Raw genomic sequence first — 12,199 nt, 5'->3', positions numbered from 1 at the left:
GACGTTTCCGAAGTATGGGACGTTCAGATTAGAGGTGCTACACCGATTAAAAGCAGTTATGACCTCAATGAGACCTATGCCTAGACCGACCCAGTTTGAAGCTCTCAATGCCTGGATTAGGGCAGCGCACGAGAGGAACCTGAATAGACGACAAGAAAGGGTGAAACGATCGGTAAGAGCAGTGCAGGATGCCAAATGGGATGCGGATGCTAAAAGATGGAGAGTGCATAACATAGAAGTAAATAAACTGTACCCAGTGTTAGAAGCGCCCGGAAACAAAAGCCCACTAGAAGAAGATGATGAGAGCGAGACAGAGGACAGCCTGATAAATAGGTTACTGACAGATAGGCCACCCCCGTATAACAAAGAGACAGGAGATGTTGAGCACAGTGGAGGGGGGGGGGGGCAGCATAGGGGAGCATAGACCGCTTCCCATTTCCGATTGGGATCCCACTGCAAAGAAAGAACTGTCCCAGCCTAGTCCGGTGCAGCAGGTGGTCGGGAGGTTTGTGGTACAAAGGGTGCCAGAAACGGAGTGTGCCACATCCTACGCACTGCCAGATGCCCTGCAAGTACCTGTTACTATAGGTCCTATAGTATCGATTTATGACCCAGAAAGAGCTAGAGGGGAGGAACAGGTACGAAGGGACAGGGAAAGAGCAGAGATGGCAAGGAGGAATGACACGATCAATTCCCCAAGTCAGCTGCCAAGACCAAGGGAGTGGAGCACCCCGGTACATACAGCAGAAGATCCAACAGGGGATCCGGGGGGCCCTAGATGGCCGGTGGATATGGGGGGATCAGGACGGAAATCCTTCCAGGAGCTAAGCGAGTACATGAAGAAATGGGACGAGGCAGTAGAGGCTCACAATAGCATCATAGCAGCAGAAGCTGGAAGGGAAAGCCAGGATAGCAGGACCCGGACTCACTGCGGGGCTGATGAAAGCAGTCTGGAGTGGGACGGGAGGGGTCAGGACAGTAGGGGAGACACCCATCATGCCAGGAGCGGAGGTAGAACAGACCTGGAAAATAGGAGCCCTGAGTGTGGGGGGGTGTCCCGTCCAATACTCAGTGAAGGAGACAGGAGAACTCAAGAGTATAGAAACAGTTTCAAGTGCACCCACTATGCGTCTGGGAATGGTGGACAGAACGGGAGTTGCGAGAGGCCTCGCCATACCCCCTGTGATTACGGACAAGAACGCAGTCCAGGGGATATGGGGAACCGAGAAGGATCTTACCAGATACTGAGTGACACTAGACAGAGGGAGAATAGCAGGGAATCCTACCGTGGAGAGAGAGAAGATAGAGAGAGTGGACAAAATAAGATTGGGGGTAACAGGCCCGTGTTCCATCACCTTCCAAGACAGGATGGCCGAGCATGCGACCTAGAGAGATGGGAACAAGGGAGAACTCTCCTTAACTCTCCTGAGCCCAAGCGTAGAACTCAGAGTTGGGATGGAAGAGAGACCAGCGAACCCCCTAAGGGAGACGTACTGCGAGGTGAGATAAAAGCCAAGAGGCTTGATGTCGCCAGTTTAAAGTCAGATCTGGATGACATGGTGGATGGCACCCTGCCTCTAGAAAGAATGGAAATGTATGAGCAGGATGAAATACTGTTCATGGCAAAGGACATCACTCGAAAGGCGAGAACAATCCATGAGAAATTAGTTGAACTAGCAGGCAAATATATGGTGGACCTGTCAAGGACCAAAGCATTACAGGGTAACCACAGGCTACATTATACAGATCGAGACCTAGATGAGAGAAGAACAATAGGATTAAAAACACACATAAGGGAACTGATCACTGGAATAAGGACGTGGAGGGCACTGGATAAATGGGAAGAAAGGTGGTCCAAGAAAGGGACCGTAAGGAGAAGCATGCTTGGTATGACACCAGGAAGATTGCAGAGAATAGAGGCATACCCTTTGCGTGAGGTTGCAAACGGGAACTATGTGCATGTGCCATGGAGTAGGGGAGATTTAGCAGCCTTTACTAATTCCTTCCCTAAATTGAGGGAGAACCCAGTCGAGTGGTATAAGCAAGTGGAGAGGTTTGTAAAAATCTCCAAGGTATTATGGATAGATCTGAACACGCTGTTTGATATTGTGGTACCAGGAGACTTGTGGACAGCATATAAGGTTAGTGCTGAGTGGCCCACAGCAGAACCAGAGAGAGATGCACGGACTAATGGACCGTCCGAGATAGTAATGGCAAAATTCGAGAGAGTGATGACTTGGCTGAAAGACAAGGTGCCAATGCAAGACATAGATTGGGTCAAGATAGATTGAACTAGACAGGAACCCAAAGAGACAGTTCACGAATATTATGAGAGATTGCTGAAGGCGTTTAAACAGTATAGCGGACTGGATGTAATGGATCCTAAGGACATAGGGCAATTTGTGTCTAAGTTCGTTTTGGGCCTGAGACCGGATATTAGTTTAATGATTCAGCAACACTTGATTTGTTGGCAAAATAAACCTTTGGACGAAATTCTGAGATATGCTAGATACTGCTGTGATGAGATAGACTCAAAGGCAAAGAAGCTAAAAGAGAAACTAATGGTGGTGCAGATGCAGTCAGCTGGTAAGGGTGGGCAGCAACAACAGCAACAAGGAACAGGAACAGGGGGCAGGAAGCAGAACAACCAGAACAAGGGCAATGAGGAGAATTCCACCTTTAGACCTAGGGTAGACATAGCCGCCTTGAAGAAAACGACTCGGTGCCACCAGTGTAACGAGGTGGGGCATTGGAAACGCGAGTGTCCCTACAACGTTGAAATTGGAGAACAGGAGATAGAGGAAGAAGAGGTTCAGAGTACTCCAGCGAGAGGGGTAACACCCTACCAAGGAAAGGTGCTCAAAGGGGGGACCCCACCTCCACGAGCCCAGTTCCCTCAGCCACCCAGAGTAGGGACTATGGGTAAGACATATAGACAGATGCCTCTGTTTGTAGGAGGAGAGGAATGCTATTACGTTGATCCACTAACTGGACGGAGAGTGGAAAGGGAAGACTGTACCCTCGGGGCAGCCTTAGAAGTGGACCAAAGGGGACCCTATGTTGAGGCCGAAGTGGCAGGGTGCCCCACGACATTCCTAGTGGACACAGGAGCCACCCGATCCACGATAAGATCAGCCGCAGTTCCAGGCCTGCCCATGTCTGGAGAGACAATACAAGTGGTGGGGGTCGCAAACAGGAGAATAACCAGCCCATTGACAGAACCAGTGCAGGTGAAAATAGGGAAATACAGCGATGAGCATCAGTTTGTGGTTTGCGATTCTAGTCCTGTATGTCTGTTAGGAAGAACCCTTTTGTGCAAATTAAATTGTACAATATACTGCACGCCCCAGGGAGTGGAGGTATTGACCAATGACGATGATGCTGACTTCAAAGTCGCAAATTCGAGGATATGTGTGGAGCTGTATCCCACTTTGACAGTAGATGAGCTCCCCTGGGATCTGAGAGAGACAGTGGCACCAGAAGTGTGGGATTTCACTGGGGAAGAGATTGGACTGGTCAAGGGGGTAGACCCAGTGAAAATCGTAGTGAAACCGCATGCTGAGTTTCCGAGAACACCCCAATATAAATTGACTCCAGAAACGATTGCAGGTATAAAGCCTGTGATCGAGTCTATGATTAAGCAGGGAATACTGAAGGAAATCGTGGGTAGTCCATGCAACTCCCTGATTATGGGTTTGCAGAAACCAAATGGGAAATTCCGGATAGTGCAGGTCCTCCGAAAGATTAATAACATAGTTGTCTCATGTTGTCCAGTGGTACCGAATCCATCAGTGATACTGTTTCAGATACCGTTTCAAGCCGAATGGTTCACTGTGATAGATCTTTGCCAGGCTTTCTTTTCGATCCCTCTGGACGAGGAGAGCCATTTTCTTTTCGCATTTAAGCTGGAAGGTCGCGTACTAACATGGTGTCGTATCCCCCAGGGGTATACAGAGAGCCCATCGATCTTTAACCAGCTTCTGAAGAAAAATCTTGAAAGTCTAGTGCTGCCCCAGAAGTCAGTTCTGGTCCAGTACATAGACGACCTACTTGAGGCGTCAGAAACAGAAGAGGCTTGCAGGGAGGACTCCATTGCCTTGCTAAATCACCTAGCTGCGAATGGGCACAAGGTGTCCCCGGGAAAATTACAGTACTGCCTGACAGAAGTGCAGTACTTGGGGCACAGAATTGAGAAAGGCAAACGAAAAGTGTCACCAGACAGGATAGAGGCGATCATGAAGATGAATGCGCCTAAAACACAGAGAGAAGTCAGGATGTTTCTAGGGATGGTGGGTTATTGCCGACAGTGGATCGCAAACTTTTCACTGAAAGCAAAACCCTTGCAAAAACTGACGCACAAGGAGGTGAGTGATCCGGTACCATGGGACAAAGACTGTTTGATGGCGTTCCTGCAGCTGAGAGAGGACCTGTGTCGTGCTCCTGCTCTGGGAATGCCTGATTACGATAAAATATTCTTGCTTTACTGTTGTGAAAGAGAGGGTTGTGCATTGTCTGTGTTGGTCCAAATTCATGGGAATGCCCGTAGACCAGTTGCCTATTTCTCGGCTACTTTATACCCAGTAGCCGCAGCGTTGCCCGGATGTCTCAAATCCGTTGCTGCAACAGGTGTCAGTATCGAGCGTTGCGAGAACATTGTGATGGGGCACCCGTTAGAGGTGTATGTGCCCCACTCTGCTGAACTGTTGATGACCAGGACCAAAACACAGCATCTGACCAATAGCAGGCTCACGCGCTATGAGCAAGTCATTCTTGCTGCAGAGAACGTGACCCTCAAGAGATGCTCTGTTTTGAACCCTGCTACCTTGATGCCACTCCCAAGTGATATCGATGATGATGAATGTACAGACCATGATTGCCTTGATGTGACTGAACTATGCACCAAACCGAGACCTGACATCGTGGATGAGCCACTGACTGACCTTGATGAAATTTTCTTTGTCGATGGCTCATGTGTAAGAGACGAAGTTGGGCAGTTGAGAGCAGCGTACGCTGTTTGTACAATTACTGGAGTTGTAGAAGCCGGATGCCTGGAAGGAGTACACTCCACTCAGGTAGCCGAGATTATTGCATTGATGCATGCCTGCCTGGCAAGCAACCAAATTCGAGTCACCATATACACCGACAGCCAATACGGTTACGGGGTAGTTCATGATTACGGGCAGTTATGGTCTCAAAGAGGTTACATGACTTCTTCAGGCTCTCCCATTCGCAATGGAGAGTTTGTGCGTCTGCTGTTAGAGGCTTTGCAATGTCCAGCTGGTATTGCAGTTGTAAAATGTACCGCCCACACTAGGAACATGGACTTCGTGTCACAAGGCAATAGATATGCCGACGAAGTCGCGAGATACTGTGCAGAACAAGGGTACTCTTTCACAGAGGTGGAAGTGGGCGGAATAAATGTGAGAACTGAATTAGCCAGGATATTGGAAACTGTCGACACTTGGGATGAGCTGAAATGCATGCAAGAAAACGCACCCGATTTTGAAAAGCAAACATGGGAAAAGGCAGGATGTGTGATGGGTGAGGCTCATTTCTGGGTTTCGGCAGATGGAAGGGCAGTGTTACCCAATGAGATGGTGAGCCCAATGGCTAGACAAATTCATGGTCCAGTACACTTAGGGAGAGATGCTATGCTGAGGGTATTCAGACAAACCTGGTATAACCCTAAGTTCAGAGTAGCAGCCGAATCAGTGTGCCAGCGTTGTGTGACCTGTCAGCAGTTGAATGTAGGAAAAAGAACACCAGTTGCATTGAGCCACATAGGGAGGTCTGGAGGTCCATTCAATAGAATGCAGTTAGACTTTATCGAAATGCCAAGGTGCAACCGCCTCCGTTATGTCTTGGTGGTTGTTTGCGTATTTTCCAGATGGGTCGAGGCATACCCTACACGTAGGTGTGACACCCTCACAGTAGCCAAGTTACTGCTTAGGGAACTCATCCCAAGATTCGGGGTACCGGCCTCTTTGGAATCAGATAGGGGAACGGATTTCAACAGCGAGCTTGTGAAGATGATTTGTGCGGCCCTGAACATAGACCAAAAATTGCATTGTAGTTACCGACCAGAAGCATCAGGAATTGTGGAGCAGATAAATAGTACCATTAAGGCCCGAATTGCAAAGGTGTGTTCATCAACGTCCCTGAGTTGGCCTGATGCTCTGCCATTGGTCCTTATGAGCATCCGTAGTACCCCAGACAGAAGAACGGGACTATCACCACACGAGGTGTTAATGGGGAGAGCAATGAGGTTGCCGTCTGTACCAACTGCTGCACTGTTAAACATCACAGATGATATGATCCTGGACTATTGTAAGGGGCTGTCTGACGCCATTCATTCTGTGTCCCTTCAGGTGCAGGCTGCCGAGGTTCCGTCGTGCCAGGACCCGTGCCATGACCTGTGCCCTGGTGATTGGGTGCTTGTGCGAAAGCACGTAAGAAGAAGCTGCTTGGATGTTCGTTGGCGTGGGCCCTACCAGATCATCCTGATCACGAACACTGCAGTGAAGGTGGGAGGCCTGCCCAACTGGACCCACGCGTCGCATACGCGGAGGGTTCCAGCACCTCTGGAAGAAACAGCTCCTCTCTCGGATAGAAGTCCAGCTGTGGACCGAGAAGCCATAGAGGGGGCCAGCCAAGCTGTAGAGGTGCCAGAAGAAGCAGGGAACGAGTCTGACCAGCCTGAGGACGGTCAGTACAACAGCGAAACGGACGACGCTACTGAAGGAGAAAGTAGCCGGGAGTACGAATCAGACACTGACCAGGCTGAAAGAGAGCGAGAGCAAAGCAGAAGGACAAGGAGCAGAAGGGTAAGACGTGGAGAAGCCAGCTGGCCTCAAAGAAGGAGTTCAAGCCTGAGGTCGACTCCAGAGAGAACCCTTCCTCCAATATCCGAAGACTCAGACCTGGAAGAAGGTGCTCAGGGCGCTGAAGCACCAGATCTAAGAAGGTCAAGAAGAGTACGTGTGCCTAGCAGAAGATACGCCTGAGTGGACATATCTGGCAACAAATGTCTTGGGAACGAGCGACAGGGAGGATCAGAGCGGTGCTGGTTGGGAACGAGCGACAGGGAGGATCAGAGCGGTGCTGGTATCAAGCTCTGAACCCATCATCACAGTAGAAGTACAGCTGTTAGTGCCCGGAGTCGAAGCAGAAGGGTCACTAACGTTCACACTCCCCAACCCTCCCCGCCTAAGCAAGTTAAAGCACATGTTTTTCACCGAATTGCAACACCCCGACTTTGGAACAAAGATAACCAGCCATGAAGAACACGTTCTTCATTTGGAAATATTGAACTATGCTGTTCAAGCCGCAGGCTCAAGCCTTATAGTAGATGCTTAAAGACTTTGTAAATAAGCAAGAAAAAGAAGATTACCTAGCGCCTAGGAAGCAGAAAATCTTAGGGACCTTCCTATAAGTTGACGGAGAAGGGCTAGGGTTGTCTGTGTTAAAGCTTTAAAAAGACTTTTGCAAAGGAGTTTGCCAGCTTCCAGTTGTGTGGTTCTAAAGACTGAAGGAGCAAAAGAGACTGTAAAGGAACGAGAAGAAAAGAACTTTGTGTTGGAATAAGGGAGAGAATCCTACTGTCTGACGAAATGGAAGCCGGCACCCCGAATCGTAGAGCCAAATGTATAATAGGCACACTAATAGTAGGAGGGATACTTCTAATAGCTTTAGTAGTTACAGTATCGTATGTAATGGGACATGAGAGTGAGGCAAAGGTAACCGATGAGAAACCTGTAGTGACACCAAAACCCACCGTTCGTGGTAAGAAAGGTGAAAATATACAGGAGAAAGCGTTATTAGCAGCAGAAGCCCGTAGGTTACACATGGATGAGTCCCAAGGCGACTTTAGGTCAAATGCTTATGCTAAACTTTTGTATGAATACGTGGATGCCATGGAGGTTAAGGACTGCTACGTCTGCATGCAGTTGCCGGCATCTGTAGATGAAGGCATTAGATATCATCACCTCCCGCTGACATATGGCATTACATGTAGCTTATTGCTTAGTATATTTTATGGGAGAGATAGTTTTGAATACTATTTCTCCAATTATGATTCAGTGTTACCAGAAGTCCCAAATTACAAGCAGATGAACAAATGGGACTACTGGCAGAGTGAAGACAGATTGGCCAAGTTCTTCATTCCTTGGATTACCTTAGATACTTCACATGCCCACAGAAATAACCTGACATGCAAAGTGTCAGAAGTCGAGAAGAAGCTTATAGGGCAAGTGGATGATCGATACAGGAGGCAAAAGATTTTGAAAAAATCAGGACAATGGAAAACAGATTGGACCGTGGAAGAGAAGGCACACAAAATAAAGGGTAGTTGTGGTCCAATAGCTTTGGATAGAACGCAGAGAGGGAAGTTATGTCTTCACAGAAGCAAAACGTACTACGAAAATGTATTCGTAGGGGAAGTCAGTTGTGAACATGCTTTCAGATTAGAATATTACACAAAGGATTTCTTGAAAGGAATGCAAGTGATTCCAAATGTATATTTTGTATGTGGGAGAAATGCCTACGTGAGACTACCTGATAACTGGTATGGATCATGTTACTTGGCAATTGTCTTCCCCAAAATATATCATGCCCAAGACTTAGAGATCATCGAGGGCAAGGCTTTAGCGAGGGGGAGAAGAGACCTAGGAGATGCAGAAATGGTTGGAGATGTATTTGGAGCTGCATTTCCTCTTTTAGGACTAATCCTCAATGATGTCAAAATTAGACGACTGGCAACAGTCGTAGACAGGTTGTCTGCCAGCACTGCTAGGTCCTTAATGCTGGTAGAAGGAGAGATGCAATCGATAAGGGCCATGGTGCTTCAGAACCGGCTTGCATTAGACGTCCTGCTAGCAAAAGAGGGCGGAGTCTGTAAGGCTTTGAAGGTCCAGGAATGTTGCACTTACATTCCAGACAATTCAAAGCCCCTGGAGAAAGTTATCATGAACATAACTAATATCCACAAAGAGATCGAAGACCTGAGTAGAGAAAATGTTTGGGAAAAAGTGGGCCATGGAATGGGTGAAGTTGGAGGTTGGTTCGCCAACTTAGGAAAGAGCTTCGTGTGGTATGTGCTGAAACCTATCATCATAATATTGATCTGTGTGATCATGTTGTGGGGATTGGTGAGGGCATACAAATGGTATAGATCAAGGCGATTGGAGAGAGCCCAGAGAGAACAGCTACAGAGATTAGCTGCCATACAAGACAATCAGTACAGGAGCCTGAGGGCTCTAGAAACGCAGAAACGAGGAACACTAGCAATCACTTCAGTTTAAATGTTAGTGATGACCCCGAGAGGTCATCAAAGGGGGGAACTGAGAGAGCGCAAACTGAATAAAATGTATGAGTGCACCAAACTTACACGTAGTACGCACAAGTCATGAGAGAAATGCCATGAGTGCTGATATTATATTCACCTATACTCTGAAATGTGTAGTTAATCTAGAGATTTTATCTAGAAGTGGAACTAATGCAGAAATGTGTGAAAAATGTATAACCTTATTAGGCGTGATTAATCCTGATCCATATTATGTAGCTGCTAATGGAAGAATGTCAAGCACAGAACGGAATAGGCCTCATGGCCAGAGCTGAAAGAGTTTGGGAAAGGGGTTCATTTACATTAATATGTATTGCACTAATGTTATTTAGTAATTCTGTTTTCAATAGGTTTATATTTTATAGATGTGTTTACATAATCATGACATAGAAGCATTAACATGATATATTGAGTAATGAAAGGATTTGAAGAATATAATCATTATGAGAAATGTTGTAGGCCTGAAATGCTTAAAGACTTAGCTTTACACGTATTAGTCTGTGCCGAGAAATAATGTTGCAAACTCTCGTTAGAAGTTTATGGGAATTGGGATCCTAGATGCAGATGTCTGTCTGCAAGTGAGAGGGGGGATCCAATTATACATCGAATGAATAGAGGGCTGTTCAGGAGACTGGTATAGACACGGAGGAGGGTTCAGGAATGTTTGAGGGGTATCGGCGGGCCGGAGAAGAGTCTGAGAAGCAAGGTCAACTCTAACGCACGAGGCCCAAACGAAGATCATCATGGAAAAAGCCAGAAGCAACACCACGTGAGGGGCGTCTCACGAGGGGCGTCTCAAATGTTATTGTGTGTTTTGGTATTAGGGACAGCACCCCTGGGTGGAGTTAGAGCAGATGCCTGAGGACCCTTTAGAGAGCGGATGGGTAGGCAGAGAGGGGTCATGACTGGAGATCATAGGTTTTCACCTAGAGACTAAGAGTGGGTGATCTTCCTTGGAAGTCATTCACAACTGACACCTTTTGTTAGGTTGGGATTCTGTTAAGTAGGGATACCATCCAGAACAGGGTAGGGACAGCCTAACCTGAATTTTCTCCTGCTGTAAATGACGGAGAGATCACAATACGTGTCTATGCTTGCAGCCCTTTTAATCTTAGAACTGGTACTTGTCGTTTTCTTTGCTCGTCTGAGGGCTTTCAGAGAGCACATGTATGTAGTTGTACCCGTATATCTTTTGAATCTCATCTTGAGATGCCTGTACTTGCAGTTAACCTTAACCTTATAATAAATCTTTAAACTTAGAAGTAGTTTGTGGTTTTTCCGAGCTGAGTCCATTATTGATTGAACTAACCTGGTAAGAGATGCACTTTCTTCCCTCAATGACAGGCAATAAAGGTTCAGTCGACCAGAACGGGGTTTAGATCAAGAGTGATAAGATAGCGATCAAAATCCCGCCCCCGCAAAGCCTATAGCGTAGAAAACACTCATCCCTATTTACAGAAGGATTTCTACAGCAATAGATCTTACACTAACCCACAAAGCACTAGACCTTGGAGACGTTTTAATAGACGCCAGAATCTAGTAGGGTTTTCAGACACATCTGCAGACTCATCTGACAATTCAGACGCTGGTGAAGGTCAAAGCACTTCCAGCAGAAACCCTGGAACTAGTGGCAGTAGTTTTTTAGGGAGAGGCCAGCACGACATGCCCAAACGAGGTCGAGGGAAATGAACACATCGTTGGTACAATCAGCCAGGCGAATGCCAGACGCGACAGAAATTTTATCAGTGGTAAATAACAACAGTACTGAAATGGCGCAATCTAAGATCCTCCCCATATTTTACCTATCGAGACATACCCTGGCAGATTCTGAGCTTTCACTTCTCAGTAAAGGTCTCTCCTTTGTGCCTACTATTCCACCTAATTTTCTGGAATTGAAAACAAAGAACTACTGAGGTTTTTCAGGTGTTTACACCTACAAGCCTATTATCAACTAAATCCCACAACTACCAACACATCCAACACACCCTTTTGCCCTCCCTCTACCTTCTCTCCCTCGTCAGGCATTATTCCAGCCGAGATAATGAGATTTGAGAAAATGGAATTAAAGGATCTCACCTCTCTTGACGAGAAGAGACGCTTCATTCCATATAATTTGACCCTTGAAGAGAAAAAAGCCATTGAGTTCCTCAAAACAAAAGAGTCTCTCATTATCAACAGTGCTGACAAGGGGGGAGGTATTGTTCTTCAGGAAAAGGATATTTATAAAACTGAAATCTTATGACAACTTGCCAACACCGACCATTATTGTAGGCTGCCTACAAACCCCACTAAAGAATTGCAGGGTCTAATTACACAGATCACTACTGATGCTTTACAGGAATGATTCATTAACAAAAAGGAATTAGCTTTTCTTAATGTTAAATCTCCCAGGACACCCGTAATCTACACACTCCAGAAAGTTCACAAAAATCTCACCAGCCCACTTGGCAGACACATAGTCTCTGGCTGTGGGTCTATTTTAGAATATTTGGGTCAATACTTTGATTTTTTCATAAAAGAGTTTGTACCCGCTACCGCATGCTATGTGAGAGACAGCATGTTGATGATAAAGCTAGTAGAGCACCACCCTTTTAACCCAGACACAGACTTATATGTACAATGGATGTTGAATCCTTGTACACTAATATTCCCCAAACGATAGCTATGCTGGTATTCCAGACAGTGCTAGATTCCAGGCCACGCCCTCATGCCGTTCCGACATTGTTTATTCTCCAACTTCTGGAACTTTGTCTAACACAGAATTATTTTGCTTTCGATAACCAGTTCTACCAACAAGTAAAGGCTACCTCAATGGGGGGCATTTTTGCCCCCAACCTGGCAGTACTTTTTATGGATCAT

General features: G+C 46.7%; 1 protein-coding gene across 1 annotated transcript in view; it reads right to left on the bottom strand.

Annotated features, from left to right (window-relative positions):
* The window catches only part of ADGRV1 (adhesion G protein-coupled receptor V1), a 1,865,288-nt gene that overhangs the window by 905,162 nt on the left and 947,927 nt on the right, over window positions 1-12,199 (bottom strand). The window lies entirely within an intron of this gene.

The sequence above is a fragment of the Lissotriton vulgaris genome, chromosome 3_1, assembly GCF_964263255.1.
Source record: "Lissotriton vulgaris chromosome 3_1, aLisVul1.2, whole genome shotgun sequence".
Taxonomy (NCBI): domain Eukaryota; kingdom Metazoa; phylum Chordata; class Amphibia; order Caudata; family Salamandridae; genus Lissotriton; species Lissotriton vulgaris.
This window is presented reverse-complemented; position numbering and strand designations above follow the sequence as displayed.